At 38.4% G+C, this 16,743-nt stretch overlaps 1 protein-coding gene across 1 annotated transcript in view; it reads left to right on the plus strand.

Annotated features, from left to right (window-relative positions):
- Positions 1-16,743, plus strand: part of ARPP21 (cAMP regulated phosphoprotein 21) — a 468,940-nt gene that overhangs the window by 93,647 nt on the left and 358,550 nt on the right. The window contains exon 2 of the mRNA XM_086846818.1: positions 1,545-1,643. The gene's annotated coding sequence lies outside the window, so the exon portion shown is untranslated. The remainder of the gene's footprint in view (positions 1-1,544; positions 1,644-16,743) is intronic.

Consider the following 16,743-nt stretch of genomic DNA (forward strand, 5'->3'; position numbering starts at 1 on the left):
ACAACTTTGTAGATTGCACATTTTCTTTGAAATGTTGCAAATATGAAAGATGACCTTCATTTAGAGTCTGAACTCTTGGAAAATTTTGTGTGAAAATGTGTTGGTGGCTTTGATTTTTTGATTTTTTTTAAAATGAGTTACGGGAAAGAAGAGACCGTAGAGACGAAGGAATAATAAAAAGGACATGCTTTAATGTTGTCATTGCTAAATGAAGTATTTGCCAAACATAAATATTCACCCAGGCTCTGGGACTCACCTTTGATGGGGGAAAACACATTGAGCCATACTCAAGCCATTGATTGCAGGCATTTGCTGAGGCCATTGGCCATAAATTAACTTTCTGTGCTGTGCTACCATAAACTCAGTGTAACTTTCCCACTCTTAATGACAAAAACAGGTTGGATCAAAACTGGCAGCAGAATCCACTGCTTCCAAGTAAAATGATGAAACTATTGGTAATTTAGAAGAACTGGCTGCTGCACTCCCCTTTTTATTCTGCTGGTGATGGATAAGTGCATTTAGATCTTTTCATTCCTGTTTCTAGCTCTCTGTGTACTCCTTGGTTAACAGTTGTGCTATACCACCATATAGTTCCTATCTGGCATCTGGTTCAGGTGTCTGTCACTTCAGGGGCTGGTTGCATCTGGGTATGACATAAAATGCCAACCTGATGTCTTTTGTCCTGGTCAGTGGCTCTTCATGGTCTAAAGTGAAGGGAATTAGTCATAGGTTTATTTACTTATTTCTGGAAATGTGCTGAATGTCTCAGCAAAACTAATATTCCCTAATAGAGAATAAAGGCTTTTTACTGATATCTGGGTTACCAAAGTAAATCACATTCCAAACCACCAACCCACTGCAGAAGCTGTCCCCAGACCACAATTTGTTATCAAGGAGCACAGCACAGAAAAGAGGCTAATTTACAAAACTTATGCAAAACATCAGCATTTTTTGATTCTCCAGTTCATGTAAACTTTTCCCCTTGTTTTGATTTGCATGGGTCATGCCTGTGTGTTAAAATCAAAATGAAACAAAATTTTCTTTTGGCCCCCAAGAGAGAAATAATTATTTGTTTGTTTCATTTCTTATCCATAGATATTTCATAAACTCTACATTTATTATAGAAAGACATGCATAAAAACCCCAGGTCTGCTGAGAATATTCATGCAATTGTTGACTGTTAACATACCATGAATGAGTGTAATTTATATGTATAGAACATCTAAATCCTGTAAAGCCAACAAATTTTCTATTGCTGAAAATTCTCACTGTTGGTTCCTCTTTCTTTGTCTACCCTGTTGGCAGGAAATAATTTAGCCTAACCTGTGTGTAGCTCAGGCCATCTCCATAATCTTTACCTCTCTTGCATTGGTGTAGTGAGAAGTAATTCTTGTCCAAAGACACTTGAGATTCTGGAAGTAAAGCCAGACTTTGCTCTCATGTATGCAGTATTCCTCTTGGAGAAAAATAATATTATTAATATTAATATGGGGAATTAATGCCATTGCTGTGCTAATGGTATAATTATGGGGTCTCTCTTCCAGGAGTAGAAAGAAGATATTAGTTATCATAATGTGCATGAACTTGGACTTCAATGTAAAATTTATAAAGAAGATACAAATGAATTGTTTCTACTAAATAAGGTAAGTCTTGGTGAATAATAGTATGCAAAAATATGCTCAATAAATGTAACTTTTACACTCACAGAAGTGCTTTTTTTTGGTTGCTTTTTTTTTATTTTGTTTGAGGGAGACTCTTTATAGTCTTTTGCTCTAACGCTGATTGTAAGTATTTGAAATGTAGTTAGTGAAATTTGATCTCTCATTTAGGGGTAGAGGCAAATCACATACTGTTGTTTTCACTTCCTGACTATATTATCAGAATTCTTGTAACTAGTGAGATGTCTTAAGAATGTTACTGGGAATTTTAATCTATCCTTCTGGATAATGAGGGAAAAGAGAGGATTTGAAAAATTGTCAGCCACTTTGTCAGTCTTGAGTGGCCAGGCCTTTCCTGAAGCATTGCACGTAGAACATTTTATTTCCTTCCTGATATATGGGTTTCACAGAGTTTAAAATTTACCTGGTCATCGTATTTGCACAAAAACATTACATAAGCAAGTATGGTCCTAATTGAGATAGATATTTTTCTACCTTTTTAATTAGTTCTATAAAGGTCTTTGAAGAGGTTTACAAACTTAGATTATGCAGTGTCCCAATTGCATAAAATCTATTGCTTGTCTTTTATTCATATGCATGCTTAAGATTACTTGTCTTTGTGTGCATATGAGAATAGGTATTGATTCCTTGACAGTCCATGTTAAGCAAACAAAAACCCAAAGGAAATAAGTTTTCAAGCCTTTGTGACAGGTTTTGGTGTGTTTAGAGATGGATGATTTGAGATGAAATGGAGGAGCCTCAATGAATTAGTGAGATATAAGTTTTAGCCAAGGTGAAAAAGTTCTGGTATCTTTCTAGGTTTGTGCTGGAAGTAAACATTCTGAGCCTGTATAAATGAATGAATAATTTTCCAGTTTAAAATGGGTACGTTCAAAACTTCCAACTTTTGGGATACATATACATCAGCATTATTCTTCAAAATTTTGCTGTTTTGTTTGTTCTTACACCCCCCCCCCCCAATATTTCTTGCTCCCCTAAGAGGTGGAAAGTAGTATGAAATATGATTTCACAGGAGCAACAGTTACCATACACAGATAATGCTACCATAATGATACATCAAAGCAAGAATTCAGAATTGGAGCATTTCAGAACTGGAAATTACCAAAATTAAAGATTTTCTAAATTATGAGGAATGACTTTTTTAAGCTCAATAATGATATTTTAGTAGATTCCTTGTTATTTAAGGTGTGTTTTTAAGCTGCTTAAAAGAGCAATCCATTCTCTTTCCTCATTCTATTTTTTTCTATATCATACAGCTGTAAAAACCATCAAGGCTCTTCAGGCTGATGGCTCCAAATCCTGGTACCAGAACAAAGGTCGTGCAGTGTCAGATCTTTGTCCCCTGTGTGAATGAGCACCCAAAAGGGGAATTAAACTTTTTCTGTGTTGCAGAGATCTGTGGGTGACTTGAAGTTGCAAGCTTCAGGGCTCTTTTTCTCTGATCCAGAATGAGGAGGAATGTGTCACCTGTCCTTTTGCTCATTTTCTCTAGATAATACCTCCACAATCCCTCGTGCTTCTGGGTTGTCTGAGTCCTTTTTGTTCTTTATCATAGAATGATTTGCATAGGAAGGAACCTTCAAGATCATCTAGTTCCAAACCCTCGTTCTGGGCAGGAGCAATGTCTTCCTCGCTAGAACAGTGGAAGGTACTCAAAACCCCATTCAATCTGGCATTGAATGCTTCCAGGGATGGGGCATGCACAACTACTCTAGGCAACCTGTTCCAATGCTTCATTACCCTCTCAGGAAAGAATTTATTCCTAATGTCTTATCTAAATTCACCCTCTTTCACTTTAAAGCCATTCCCCTTGTTCTGTCATTGTATGCCCTTGTTTAAAAGTCCCTCCTTGCCATCTCATAGGGCCATGCTTTGTACTGGAATGTGCACCCTGAAGCCTTTTCTTATCTAGGCTGAGCAACCCCAGCTTTCTCAGCCTGTTTCCACAGAAGAGGTGTTCCATTCTTCTAATCATCTTTGTGGTTTTGTCTGGACTGGCTTCAATGCATTCATGTTTGTCTTGCATTAGGGCCTCCAGAGCTGGATGCAGCACTCCAGGTGGGATCTCATGAGAATGATGTAGAAAGTGAAAATCACCTTTGACTTGCTGGTCACACGTTCTTTGATGCACCTCAGGGTCCTTTTGGCCTAGCTGTATACAGGATTTTCATTTTCACTTCTTCAGTGGGTGGTTGACACTGCTAAATATCTTTCTTTTTTAACCTTGAGTTGCTCCTATGGGCCTGGAGGTTCACTTCTGACAATCCATGTGTTGCTCCCCATGCCCTTCACCAAGTTCCTGCTCCCACTTCTCTCCATCCTTCCTCTTGTAGGATGTGTCCTGTCCGTGCTACTTCCATGTACCACACTAACCATGGTCCTGATTCCCAATTCTCTTACCACCCTCCTTCCCTGCTCTTATTCTATTACCCCCTCTAGGGAGATCTCCCAAGTATGATCACCAGTTCTGCGTGTGATAAATATTTTTTCATCTACCACCTTACGTAGCTGGGTCTGATTTTAGTGAACGTGAAGGTGACCAAAATGAGAAAAAACTTGAATGTAAAGCTATTTGCTGCCTCTGAGAAGCTTTCTGCCTCTGAGAATCTGGTTGCTTGGTGGGTTTTTTGTTGTTGGTTTGGGTTTTTTTTTTGGTGTTTTTGGTTTTGTTTTTATTTTTTAAAAATTTGGTAGCTTGTTATTTTTACCCAGAGTATTTCTTCAGTTGCATCATTTTCAGATATTAATATTATGTGTAGGCTGCTCTTGGTGCCCCCATTTGTCTTCTAAATAGTTTTGTTTCCCAGCCCAAGATGGGATGTCTGGCAAATGACCTTCCCCTAAGGGTCTTTTCATTACTGCTGAAAAAGGCAGAGCTGGAATTAGAGTCAATGTAACTGTCAGGGCAATGCTTCACCCAAGTTAACAGTGACCTATTAGGTAATGTGGCTATAATGCTATTTTTTTCTCCATATGGCATTTCAGTCAGGGGATAGTCTCAGCTACAAGGTGTTACAAAGTGTGGACCATGGAAACTTGCTTCACCATAACTGTTCACCAGCTTCAGGGTGAGTGCAGTAGCTGTGTATTGAGTGTCCACTACTAACGAATAATTTATAGCCCAGGTGAATCTCAAAAAAAATTCACCAATCTCATGTGCTAACTGTGACAGAGACAAATATAGTCAAAATCTCCAGGGCCTTCTTCCTGCCTGCCAACTTGATAATGTGGAGACCTTATCACATATAGTGTGACAATGTGTGTCTTTCCCCTGAGCTTCCTTCCAGGCATTGGGACTTTGGTCATCCTTTTGCCCAGGAGACTTTGTAAGCTTGACACCTTCGTTGAAGGCAGAGCATATGGAAATGAACTGCAATGCAGCATGTGGTATGAAAATGATTTTAAATTCTGTCATTATCACAGTTTAGCATTGTGGCCAGAGCTTTCCCTTAATTACTCCCTAGAGGGAAAAACTGCTGATGCTATAACTAGACTGAGGCTATCTACTAAACCCAAAGCCCTTTTTTAATTCTGAAAATTAAATATTTATTGTTCACAGGAGCATTTTGTTAAAAATAAAAAGAGAGAAAGAGAAAGAAACAAGATTTTGGGATTTAGTTCATCTCCTCAGGGGTGTGGGTTGGCAGATATGGATGTGCATTGCTTCAAGAGGTCAGACTCCCTGCTGGCAAAGGCAATCGGATATCTGACTCCAGACAGGTTAAAAAGGTAAATTTTAGTTATGTATATTACAAGACTGCATGGTTCTGAAAGTTGAATTTCAGGAGCCCAGCAGTAGTCATTTGATCTATACCCTCTCACTTTAAAGAGGCTGTGATTTTTTAAACCGCAACTGTAGAGGACATTTCATGTGAGCTCCATAGATTTCAGAGCATTAAATTTGATCTGAATGTCTTTGTGATAACTTAGGCCAGCATATTCTAGCCTTGATTTTAACCTCTGCTTTCGTGTGTCATCCTATACGAGGATGAAACTTTTCCTGACTTTCCTATGCTGCTCTGTTCATAACTTCCATTTCTCCATATTTCCATGTACTCTTTTTCACCATCTTTAAATAGTAATACAATGAATAACTGTCTTAACAAGGTGCATGTACTTTCCAAGTGAGAGCTGTCCTGCGGTCATTAGCACTTAGTCTAGCAGATGACATTCTAGAAGTGATGAGATCTTGGTATTACTCCTTATCTTGTTTCTAATTGGATGTACAATTTTGGGCAAGTCTTGTCTGCTGGCATCGATTTCTAATGAAGGGGAGATTATAATTGGCAGTACCAACTTGGCTGAGGAATGATCTGGCACACAGGGCAGGAAGGTCTAACTACAAGAAGGGGTTAAAATGGCTGAGAGCAGTAATGCCAGAGGCCAAGCAGATTGCTTGCAAGGGCGGAAAATTTCCCTTGGTGGTGAGGGAAGAAACAGCCTCAGCATTGCCTTGTGGCCATTATAGCTTGCAAGGGGCCACCTTTGGACAGTAAAGCCAGGGCTGGGTTGAGGTGCCTAGGGCAATGGGTCTCAAGATGGGTGCTGGTGCAAGAATGCACAAGCAATCTGCTTGTGACACATCTTTTCAGACTCCACATTCAACCTGCATAGTGTGGTAGGATTCTGCCTGATGCATTGTTTATTACCTTTTTCTTTTATCTTCAAAAATTTTTAATCCATCTTGAGGGATACCATAAAAGTTTCTTAACACTTTTCTAATGTTTGTCTCTTCCATATATGGTTTTCCCTTTTCAGTATGAAGGACTCTCTTACCATATGATTTTGATGTGGTTTCACACAAGGAAAACACAGACTTTTCTGGGGCTTAGTGCTGATAGTAAAGGACAACTGAGCAAAACACACTGAAATAAGATTGACAAGATGAACTCAGCTTTTTGCAAGCTAAACTCGCTGTTCGACTGGCAACATCTTCCTGGAATTCAGATATTTCTGCAGATCTTTTTAAGCAATGTAATACTTAGCAGACCCTTGCATGGAGAACAGACTTGTCTCTTGTCTCTGTAGACTTTGCCTATTCATCTTTCTTTGGTTTTAGTTTTGCAGCCTGAATAACCAGTCCTATGTAGATAAACCAATTTTGTTCAAGTTTAGAAATATTATGGTTTGGGGATTAACACAAGTGTAGGAAGGGTCAGGCAAAGTGAAATTCTCAGAGACTTTGAAGTAGTTTAAAAGAGAATGAATGCAATGAAAGTAGGGATATCAGCCTGGCCTCCATAAGAGTCTATATTTTTTGTAGTTGTAGTGACCTATTGCAAGATGCAATCCTAAGGAAAATGAAAGTATAAATAATTTTGATTTTATGTTGTTAACCTGTTTCTCAAAAGCCTCCCTTCAGGGCTTACCTTGAGCTAAGAGGTACACAAAGCACCTTGTCCATATCAAGGCCTTTCTATAAAAAGGCTTTAACAAACCCTAGACTTACTGATCCTGACACTTCCAACAGCCAGAGCTTATATGCTGGACTTAATAGGCCTTTCTGGAAGTATAGATAGAAAAGCTAAGCTTAATTGCTTCATTTAATTTTCATAAAGCTTGGTAATTTTCAGTGAGTGTCTTTATGCCAGCTCTCAAGCCAATTTTTAATTATTTAGCAAAACATTTAAGCACATACTTTGATCCATGCTATTCATCAAAGCACTTTAGAACCTGCTTATGTGACACTTGAACAGGTTGAAAGAGATGTTTAAGTGTCTCCTGAATAGGGAAAGTTTATAAAGTCAGGACCTTAAGAGGGAGCTCCTTGAATACAGTGTTCAGAGACACCAAAAAGTGTTCACTTCTGTCAGCACTGCAAAGACCTGAGACCGGACTTGAGTACGTAGCAATGTAAATGTCCCCCTCCACTTCCCCCCATGTGCTTTGGGCATATTTCACACACAGTCTACAGCTGGTTTTGCTTGCAAATTGATTTTTGTGTGTGTGTCTGTGTAATTTCAGTGTCACCAGCCTGGCATGCCTGACACTGCAGTCTTTTTCAGAAGCAATAAGCCATGCAGTCTGATGTAGAAACAAGTCTCCATGGAGCTAATCGGCTTTGGTTTCTTTGCTTTGAGCACTTGCTGGTTTTTTTCCCTTGCAGTGATATTGGAACACTGTGTTGACTCCAACAGAACTACTGATTGACAAACTAGTATCATGGAGTCGTTTTATAAGCCGAACTATGAGAGTAACTTAAATTTCACTGTATCAGAGAGGCAAAAGATAAGATCAGTTGGGAGTACAGCAATATTTTGATTAATCATACTTTCACTTTTCAGTGCTTTAAACAGTGAATGATTTTAGGAATTCTGGACCAGGGACTTGGCTGAGGACAGATCTCTGCTTTCATGTTATGCTCTTAATTGTCAGCTCAGGCCTAATTTTTTTAGCCTGCCCTGGAATACAATGTGTGTTTTTATCAAGTCATTGACGTGGTTGCAGCAAGCCAAAATAAACCAAGCTAAGGTGATACACTGAGTTTACCTGTGCAGGTTTTCTGTCTGTAATTCCTGCAGCTAAAGCATGTCTCCAGAGAGCAGCACAAAACACAAACATGTACTCTTTTTGCTCTTTTAATGTTTTCTTTTGTTCTTCTGAATTCCTTTAGAGAGCCAGGGTGTTGTCTCTGCATCATATCTTTAAAATTCCAGAGAAATTAAGAAACTTTATTGACCAAAACCGCAGTGACAAAATTAATTTCAGTAGGCAAGACAAGAGGTCTTTGGGGTTTTGAGCATGTGTAGAGCATCATGTATGTTCAGGCAGGAGTTGTGGGGTATTTTATGAAAAGGCACAGGTATTTTAAAGCACACTGGACTCCTCATACAGGCTTGCTGAATTAACACAGAATTAATACTGAAACTTGAACTTCAACAGTTTTGTTCACAATAGAACCACAATCCCTCAAAATATGTATGGGGAAAAAAAAGGAAAATAAAAAGACAAGTTTCCACCATAACAAAGGAGACCTGGCAGTCTATTAGTGGGATGACTCCACCAGCTGACAGGCTGATAGACTGCTCCACAATCCCAGCACACCTGTGTGGAGCCACCTGTCACAGGAGTGAAAAATGTACTCTGAGTTACCGAACTGCAAGCTCAACAAAAATTCTACAAGAGATCAGAGGAGTGAAATGGCCCTCATGCTAAGGTTTTGTTGCCAGAAGATTTCTCAATTAAGGAAAAAAAAACCCAAAAACCCACGAACAACTCACTCAGAAAGTAGTTTTTTCATTTTTACAGTGTTAGGACTACTATAAAATATATTACCATAGTAATGAAAAATATCTACATCTGAATTATCATGTATAGTCTATGTAAGTTGGTTAAGTCAGGTAAAAATACTGGCTTATTATATACTGCTTTACAAAAGAAATACAAAATGCATCAGAAAAATGAAAGGTGGGCTGGGGAGTGGAGGGAACACAGGACAGGAAAGTCAAGGCTGGCAGAGGGACCAAGGGGGAATCATTCCATATCCCATACTCACTGTGGATGGTAAATGCTTCCTAGGTCTCAAACTTATACCACACTTGTGACATGCTGCAGAAGAGATAGAGGCCATGGTCAAGGGCTGTGGGAAACAGCAAAAGTAAGAAGACTTTCAGAAGCTGTGAAAGTAGGCCTCAGAAAAGAAAAAACAGAGAACTTAGAGCTAGTTGAATCTTCAAAGCCTTAAAGTAAAGAAGATACAATAATGCAACATGAAAGGACGTGAAACAATAGTTGAGTTTTTAGGCTTGGCTAAGATAGACCTTAAGGGTGAAGAAAAAGATGCTTACCAGGATAGTGGGAGGTTTTAAACTTAATAATGGAGTACTGTGTATTGTTAATAGAAAGCGTAATAGCAAGCATTGTTTGAAGCAGGTGTATGTGTGCTCTTAGTGATTGGGTAGAACAACTGTCTTGAAGCTTTAGCAATATGCTATTGGCTGAAAAACTTCTGAAATGTTCTGTAACATAGAGGTCTTGGGCTGCTCGTGGCAGGAGTGAGCTGGTTCCACCTCCTGTGTGTGTGGCTGAGTCTGGTGCCTGAATAAAGCTCGTGACACATCACCCAGCAGTCCCGTCTTGTTTGTGAGAAAACCGCCAACAAAGGGCTACATAAGAAATCTACCGGGTAAAATTCTCAGATGATTCTAGGAAACTGAGGGTACCCCAATGGACAGTCCTTATTCATAGAGTCATGGAATGGTTTGAGTTGGAAGGGATATTAAAGTCCATCTATTTCAATCCCCCTCTACTATGGGTGTTGATAATTGATCTAAGTAGTCTGACTGTAGGGAAAATTACTACATAAACTGATTTCTGCCTGTTTCCTAAGCTAATTAATGCCACTGTTTGTCTAAAAGGATTTTTTTGTGTTTGGTGAGCCAGTTTATACAGCTCAGTGTTTTCTGCCTAGCTGTGGCACGCTCCGGTGCTGCAGTGGGAAGTGAAATAAAAACAGCAGAAACTAGTTGTGGAACTTTTTTTTTTCCTGGTAATTGGTAGAAGGTTCAAGCATAATTGCTTGTAAAAATGATGCAAACAAAAGATGATTGAATCTCCTCAGAGGCACTTAAGTTATCAGCACATCAGGTACCAAGGACTCAAATTATAAATGTAATTTCTCATTGCTGGGATTTTGTAAACAGTCCCCTTCATAAATTTAGAAAACTCACATCTTCAAATGGCATTGATCCCTTCTGATGACTCTTCTCAGTAATTTCATCACTCTCCATATGATTAGAAGTTTCCTGTATTCATTTACCTCCTGAATAGTCTAGTTATTGTTTTTTGGTTTACACTTTGTTGCTGTTTTCATATTTACCCCTACAGTATGTTATTAAGGAATTTGCATATAACATGTCAGCCTTAGGATAAATTTGCCAATCAGCTCATGTAATTTTATGTTAGATCTTTTGTATCATGGCTGTTCCCATAACCAGGCATTATACATTTTCTTTACTTGCTGTAGTGTAAATTTACTTTTGTAACCATAACTATCCCAAGCAAGTGTTCCCAAAGACACCAACATCTTATTTCACAGTGTTACTGTATGAACTGCTTTTGTTGTTATAAATATTTTGCTTTATGAAAACATCCTAAACCTACATTAATTTTCTCTGCGGTGTAGTACTGTAGTAGATGATGGGCAGTTCTTTAAAGCCTCCAGTTGATGAGCCCAGTCACAGATTTAGATCTTGAAGTATTTATGTTCAAAGTACATTTACATTTATTAATCTTTGAGTGGATAAATTTGTACTTTGGGCTGTTCAGTACTACTCACTCCTTCATTCTTTTGGTTGTGTTGTAAGCCAGAAGGGAAAAGTTTTGTGATCTTGTTCCCTTTCTACTCATGTTTCACAGAAGAGACTTCTCCCATACCTCTGGGTAGAAGACATAGAAGCTAAAGATTGGAATGAGAAAGACATTGGAATGGGGCATGTTATATTGTTAAATGTTTATTTATTGAAAAGTACAAATCTGGGTTAACTTAATCTACTTATGTATCCAAATATATTCACCCAGAAAAAAACCCAAAACTGAAATGTTTAATTGAAAAAAAAAAAAATAAATCCTTAAATCTTTGTTTTTAAATAAAATTGTTTTTGTTTTGTAAAGAACACTGCTTTTCTAACTCAGAAACATAATGGCATGATTTGAGAATTTTAACTGCAAATGTTTGCTTAACAATGCTCTCATTTTCACAAGAAAACCACGCATTTTTTCCTTTTTGGTAACCTGAAACCAAACTCAGGCAGGAAGTGAAAAACAATGGTATTTGTACAGCTTTAGTTGATATTAAACTGCTCCTATTTCTTGTGGTGATAGCTTTGCAGAGGCTTCAGAGCAATGTCAGCCATTATGTCATATGTTTCTTTTTGAAACTCATTCTTTGCTAAGTAGAAATAAATTTCATTCTTTCTAAAAAATTTCCCAAATGGTAATTTTCCAGGGAAACCCAAACATTTGTCAGAAACTGTGGAACCGCTGAATATAAAATATCTCCTTCAACTCCTCTTCATTTTTAATCAACTCCAGCCAGAGAGAAAGGGTTGCTTTCTGCAGGAGCAGCCCTTATGTTGCTGCAGTTGCTGAAGATTCTAGGACATTATACTTAATCAGAAAGGCTTGCTCAGAACTGAGATGGAAGCTGTGACCAGCTGCAAGCTTTCTCTCTTTATTATTTATTTATTTATTTCCTTGCTGTTAAGATGCAGAATGGAGAATATTCCCATATTTATAAATTCAAAACCTAAGTGTCTTGATAGTAATAAAGTATAAAATGTTTGTGGTAAACATGTTTGTCTGGAACAAAGCAAAACTTGTTTCGGTTCTTGCCTGCAACTCTGCTTTCCAGTGTGACTTTGGTCAGCTCAGTAAATCATTCTGAGCTTAGTTCCAGTCAGCTGTAATGCCAAGAGAATAGTGTTTCTTTTTTTTCCCACCTCTTCTGTAATCTATTACAAACTCTTTGAGACAGCAACTGATTTTTCTTGTATGCTGCTTTCTGTGGACACTTAGCCTAACTTTCTGGAAACAATTAATTTTTCAGTTCATGATCATTCTAAGTACTATAAAAAATTGTATGTGGCTGAAATGAACAACTTTGCCCTGTTTACTACATTAATCAGGAGAAAATTTTCTGACTAGAGGGATATTTTCAGATTTTTGTTTGTTTGTTTTTGTTGTTTTTTGCTTTTTTTCTTTCTGGAGTGAATGTCTGAAACATTAGCATTATAGTTCTTCTATATGAACATTTTTCAAGGTATGATCCAAAATTTGGTCCAGCTGTGTCCAGCATGATAAAAACCTGACTTTTTTTTTTTAGGGGAACTGGAAGTGCTCTGTAGCAGTATGAGCTATTGACCTCACCCCTTTTTAAATTCAGCCCTTCCCTGTACACATGTAATGAGGGCTCTGAGTCTGACCTGCTGATCAGGTAAGGGAGTTCAGAAGGCATTTCTTCAGCCCTTTGGAAAATTGCCCTTAAATTTGCCAGTGATTTCCTGTGTGTATACATGTGCATGTCCTGACATGGCTCAAACACTGAAGTAATAAGGAAATATTGACTTCCCCCCAGATGTCTGCTTCACTGAGCAAGTGTTGGTCAATGGATTGATGCAGTATTAGCAAGCATCTGACTCCCTGCTAGGGGAGAACTGCCTGCACACCAGCAGGCATTTCATTGCAGAAATGTCTTTGGTAGTGACTTCCCACTGCAAAATAGCAGCCATTTCTCTGCAGAAATGTCTTTGGAATAAAGTAACGGAGCATATGTGATTACTGGATATCAAGAAGACTTCTGTTCAGTTATTTGAAAGATGTTTTTAAAAATACATCAGTTTTAGCACTCTAATTAATTCTGGTGGATTTCATGCATGCCCAGGTTAGGATGTATGGACTTTTAACCTATTAATGTATCTTTAAGTCAGAAATGCAACAAGCTAGTTGTAGCATTAACACAAAAACTATTCAAGGGATACAAGAGCTGATATTGCAATAGTAATGTTATCTCCACTGGGGTACACAAGTCAGTGTGGACCACATACAGCCAAAGGCATGACCAAAGCGTGAATATAAGCTCCAATTAAGGTCAAGGGACCATAGCTCCATCTGCTCTGAATCAGTGTAATTCCACCAAAAAAAAAAAAATATTGGCATACTGTCAATTCGTGCATGTTGACACTACAGGCTTGGCTCAGTTTAAATCTCCATTAAAATATGGATGTGTATGCTTTCAGAGAATGGCCCTGCAGCATACTTGGCACGTGGATAGCTATATAATACCCTGATACAGAAATACTTCTTGGACATGTGCTTAAATGCTGTTGCTAATGAAACTAATGGTACATTTACATCCACAGGAGGTAATCTCTGAGTCCCTACATTCACTTCTGAGCATGGATGATGGTTTAATTTGACTTAGGTTTTGGTACTGTTTTGAGGGACATGCATTTCAAAAGGTGGATTTTCACTGTGCATGCATATTCCTTGCTCTGAGATGGAATTTCATGGCCTTGTGTGACTCCTCCAGTGCATCTGTTAGTGGGTGCTGATGTACCACAGCCTCTCACATTTAACTGCTAATGAAATTGCTCAGGGTTTATGTGCAGACATGTTAGAGAGAGGTGCTTGACTTATTATGTGTCAGAAAAAAAAAAGTCTTTAGAAACATTTCACTGTTAAAGTCACAAGTTAGAATTGTTTATCAGCAGCAGCAGACTGAACTAATAGCTTTTGTCATGAGAAATGTTAAGATTAATTAGGGGTGTAGGGGAGGAAAAGCTTTTATCTTTGGGAGTACTTGTGTGCATAGTGTGTTAAATATCTTTTCACATGGTATGGCATCCAGGTATGAGGAATACCTAAAGGACTTGCTGACATCACTGGTCTGCAGTCTGCACGAATTAGCACAGTTGGAAGGGAACACAGACCTTGCTAAAACACAGCATGATCTAAACTTCTTCAGGTTGTTTTAAAAGCAGGGATCTGAAGACATGGAGTCAGTAAAGATTTCAGTGCACCTCCTGTGTTAGATCATCAGTTGTGGAGAAATCTCAACTGGGTCATTGCATTTCTCAAGCTTTTCAAAGTTCTTCCTACTTTTTCATGGGGAAAATCTTGTTTCAGTTGTGTATGAGATTTTTCAGGCTCATTTTTAGCCTGTCACATTATGTGCCAGTGTTTTCTTTTGCCATGGACAAGGTTATATAGCTGTGACACATATAAATTGTTTATTATGTGGGTACAATATGAGAGAAAAAGTGTACCTGAGAAGAAATAGATCTATTGTAATCGTGTGACTGCATCATTTATCTTTTGCTATTGACGCTACACTCTACCTACTGGGATTTATTTCAACATTTTCTGTTCAGCTTTCAGGACGAGACAGTCTTGTAATGCACATCATTAAAATTTGCCTTCTAGGAGTTATATGTGTGTGTGTGTGTATGCATATAGATAAATATACATGTGTGTGGATACATATATATGTGTGTGTGTGTATGTATGTATATGTATATGTCCTTTGTTTAAAAAAATCTCCTGAAGTACAGCTTTGCTGTTAGGCATGTGCTCCACAGAGTTTGCAAGGTGGCATAGCACAGGGCCTGTGGTTAGACCAACTTCAGCATTTGTCAGCAGTCACACAAATGAATGAGCTGTTCAGGAGATAACAGCCTGAATTCTTTCTCTTTGTATTTTCCTCTCTGCTGGCATGGGGCTCAAGCATGGCCATGCTGTGGCTCCAGCAGAAGTCTTACAGTGTGCTGTGGGATCCAGTCTGGCTTTCCTCAGTGAGGGACGAGGTCTGAGGGAAGCCTAGGAGAAGTGACTGGGGCTGTTTTCATCTTCAGCTGAAATATTCCATGACTTTGCTGTGATGGATGGGCAGTCAGGAGGAACTCAACTCCTGCCAGTGCCCTGGAGAAAATCTTGCTGGACAGTCTTCTTTTTTCAAAGTGAGCATGCACTTTTTGGTGCTTTGTTGATGGTTAGAGTTTTTAAAAATCTGTTTAAGGCCGTATTGTTTTTTGTTTGTACTTGAACCTCTTACCAGTACAATAGATGGGTCTGTGGACAAAAGCCAAATGTATTTTCAATCTATTTACTAAAATGTGAACGAGGAAGGAAGATTAGTGGTGCTTGAACAGTGATTATTCTACACTCAGAAAGATAAATCTGTGATGTCGAACTGGTGCTGACACTTCCTTCTAACAAAACATATTGCTAGATCAAGCAATTGTCACATCAAGAGGAACTCTATTAATACTTTGTGTCCTAGTAGATGAAGGGGTTTTTTCCCCTTTCCAGAACAGAAAGTTGTCAAGGCTCAATCTATATTGTGTTGAGTCCTACATAGATGAATTTGCCTGTGGAAGACAATGAAATGCTTTGCTTTGAGGCCTCTCTTCTCTTTCTGCCTTACTCCCCCTACCCTGGCATCCTTCAGAAACTGGTACAACTTCTGACACAACCCCTAGTGGAAATTCTGTGGTTAAACAGGTGTGGATTCATTTGGGAACACAGCAGGTTCCAAAGTCATGCTGTCTTTAGACCAAAAATGTTCTTCCTGGATGAAGGTTCATATTATCTTAGTGAATAAGAGGAATAATTAATGGGTTCAAAAATCTGAGATGCTAAGTGAAACTGCCCTAAACCAGGATAAAAACATTCATCATGACATAAAGGGAAGTTTGGTATGGTTCTGGGGGGAAAAAAACCAACAACCCATCAACGCAGTTGCATCTTGTAGCAGAACATTTATGAAAAATTCTGCTGTTATTATTTTTTTCCATGGGATGATACTGCAGTTGCTTTTTTCCTTGCCTGAAAAAAGCCAAAAGAATGTCTTTGTTACAAATCCTGTCCATTACTGCCAGCCTCTAAACTTTAGTTCATAGAGTAACTATGATTCTTTCCATAAGCAGAGAAAAGTTCTCCAAGTTTATTTTGTTTGTGAAACAGTTGAAAGAGAAGCTGGGCCCTGTGGTGGGCCTTGACACTTACCACAAGCCACATCCAACTGTGCTCAGTGCATCCTCTGGACAAGTACACGCAGGTGTTCCAACTATACATGCCCAGGACTAGTTTTCAGGTGTAAATATCAAAAGCAAAGGGAATAAACAGAGTGAATTTTAAATATGAAGTGGTATTGACACTACAGGTTTTTAGAGACAAAGGCATATTCAGCAAAGTTAATGAGAATAAAGTGATTCTGCCAGATTATTTAAGTGCAAATTGGATTTACTCAAAGGCTATGTAGAGGATGACTGTGGTTTTGTATTTATCTATGTTTGTTTTATTGAAATTTTGTCATTGATACAACAGATGCTCCTAATTTTGATGCTATGTCAGGACAGAATAGCCAGCAGAGGGAGCAAAGGCTTTTTAACTTTAAGCTGTTGGCAAGAATTATGTGACCTTATAGGGGGATCAAGAAGGAAGAAAACTTTCTCTTCACTACTTTCTCTCCTTCAGGAACAGAGGAAGAGGTGAGAGAGAAAGGAAAGAAAAAGTGTTGTGTGTTACTTTCAAACTTGAATTTAAAGCAGACCTTGTTAAAAAAATT

This window comes from Cyanistes caeruleus, chromosome 1, assembly GCF_971803275.1.
Source record: "Cyanistes caeruleus chromosome 1, bCyaCae1.hap1.1, whole genome shotgun sequence".
Lineage (NCBI taxonomy): Eukaryota > Metazoa > Chordata > Aves > Passeriformes > Paridae > Cyanistes > Cyanistes caeruleus.